Source organism: Penaeus monodon, chromosome 9 (genome assembly GCF_015228065.2).
Source record: "Penaeus monodon isolate SGIC_2016 chromosome 9, NSTDA_Pmon_1, whole genome shotgun sequence".
Classification (NCBI taxonomy): Eukaryota; Metazoa; Arthropoda; class Malacostraca; order Decapoda; family Penaeidae; genus Penaeus; species Penaeus monodon.
In genome coordinates, this window is record NC_051394.1 from 48,031,232 (window position 1) to 48,033,731 (window position 2,500).

Sequence of the window (2,500 nt, forward strand, 5' to 3'; positions counted from 1 at the left end):
TATTTAGTGATGTAGGCTGGTGTAGGGTGGATGGCGGTGGAGACAAATGTTAAGGGGGTTGCCTTCGTCGGGGAGTTCAGTGGTTCTCCAACCTTTTTGAGACTACGGCCAGCTGCTGGTATTCCTGAATTGCCTTGGTCCTCTGCCCTTAAGTTGAGAAGAGGATCTCTCTCTCACTCACTCATTCATTCATTCACTCACTCATTCATTCACTCACTCACTCACTAACCCAATCACTCTCTCGCTCACCCTTTATCTATCTGTCTATCTATTTTATCGCTATGTCAGTCTATCTATCAATCTCTCTCACGTTCGCTCCCCTTCTCTCTAAGTGGAACCCCACGTTGCATGGGATATGGTATTATCGTTATGGCAGTTATCATCTCCAGTTTCTTATCAGATTAGCTACGAATGATTTTGTTACAGATGGTCCCTTGCCATTCTCGTGGTTATAATGGTTAGATTGATATAGGCTGACGGTGGTTTTCAAAATGATAGTCGTAATGATGATAATGATCGTGAAATGGTCTGAATAAGGAATACTGATAATTTAAAGTTAAGAGTGATTTCCAGAGTGGATAATAATTTGATGCTTGTAATGATTCAGTTAAGATGGTAGCGATAATGATAAAGATAAAGTGAAAGAATAAAAATCATTAAAACTTTGAAAACAGGAAAATTATATTGATAATTTATCATCATAACCATTTTATACCATGATATTAGCACTGCTGTTACTGCTAGTGTTGATTCTATTATGATTATCATTACCATTCTGTCTTTAACATTTTTTTATTTGCATTGTCATTTATTATCAGTGTTATCTTCATTATCAGGTCATATTTTTACTTTTTTCACTCCTTTCAACACTTATAATGATATATCTTGAAGACAGAGACTGTTACAGGGTTGAATTGCAATTAGCGAAACATCCTAAAGCGATTAATGTACCAAGACGTGATACAGAACCCTTCATTGCACTTAAAGGCACTCATACCTATTATCCCGTGAATCCCTTTGCCAAGAAATGACAAAATTAAAATCAAGAATCCATTGGGAAAAGCGGGTTCCAAGAGGCTCTTCTTGAAGACTGCAAGAATTCGCATTGCATCAAGAATAACGCTGCAGGAGTCCCTGTTGCAACAGGTTGAACTGCAGGAGTCCAACTTGCAACAGGTGGCGCTGCAAGAGGTTATTTTGTTTTAGGGTTCGTTACAGGATTCCATGTTGCAAAGAGGTGGAGGCCGAGGCGTTGATATTCCTCTTTATTTTTCCTCTTTTTCTCAATATTCTTTTATCTTTCCTCTCTCTCTCTCTCTCTCTCTCTCTCTCTCTCTCTCTCTCTCTCTCTCTCTCTCCCTCCCTCCCTCCCTCCCTCCCTCCCTCCCTCTCCCTTTCTCTCTCTCTCTCTCTCTCTCTCTCTCTCTCTCTCTCTCTCTGTTTCTTCTTTGTCTTCTTTGTTCGGTCTTTCTCTTCCCTCCTTCGTTTTTAATCATTCTCTCTTTCTTTGTTTTATACATCTCATCTCGTCTCACTCACTCACTCACTCACTCACTTTCTCTCTCTCTCTTTCCCTTCCCTTATTCCGAACTTCCCGGCCATCAATTTCGCCATCTCCCGTACCCCTGTCCTCGCTACCGCTCCCTCCGCCATTCATCTCTCGTCCTCCTCCTACCCTTACCACTCCCGGACCCCTTCCCCCGCCGCCTTTCCCCTTTCCTGACTCAAGGTGACTCTCAGAAGCTCGAGAATGACACATCGACAGAGCCTGCGTCTTCTGGAAGCTTCACAAGGCAGGAACACTCTCAGTTTCCCACCTAGCTTTCACTCCCTCCTCCCTCGCGCCATCCTTTCCAACCGCCGTCGCGGCGATACAGAACTTGGAGCAGTTTATATTTACGTGCATGTGGGTGTCAGCCTCGCTTGTGCAACCCGCACTCCCTCCATACGTTCAGGGTGGATGTGCGTATGAGTCTCGGAGTTTGGTATTTTGTCTGTCTCGTTTATGTGTCTCTTAAATATTTCAGGGATCTTACACTTAGTATATGTATGTGTTTGATTAGCTGTAAATAGATATATAAATTGTTCATTTCTTTATGCAAATTCTACATTCATCAAAACAACAAATATGATTTTTGTATTGATTATTCTATAAACACTTGAGTATTTTTTCCGGGGATTTAATATTACAATGCTTTAGTTCCAAAGTTTATATTTATACGCGCAGCTCACTTTGTCCATTTATCCAACAGTCCTGGAATTGTTATGTGCTCAAATTCCGTGAAATTTTAAGTGTTTGTCTATATTTATCTGTGAAAGCATGCCTACCATGCGGCTGCTCTTCTTTAACCTCGCCATGCACGGTCAGAATCCTGTATTGATTACATCTCATGGCCAAAGCACTACTTAAGACATTACACTAAGAGAATATTGTCTCGGTGAACACCTCATGGTAGCGTTAGGCGTGTCTCTGTGAGCCGTTCAGTCATGTTTGGGATAT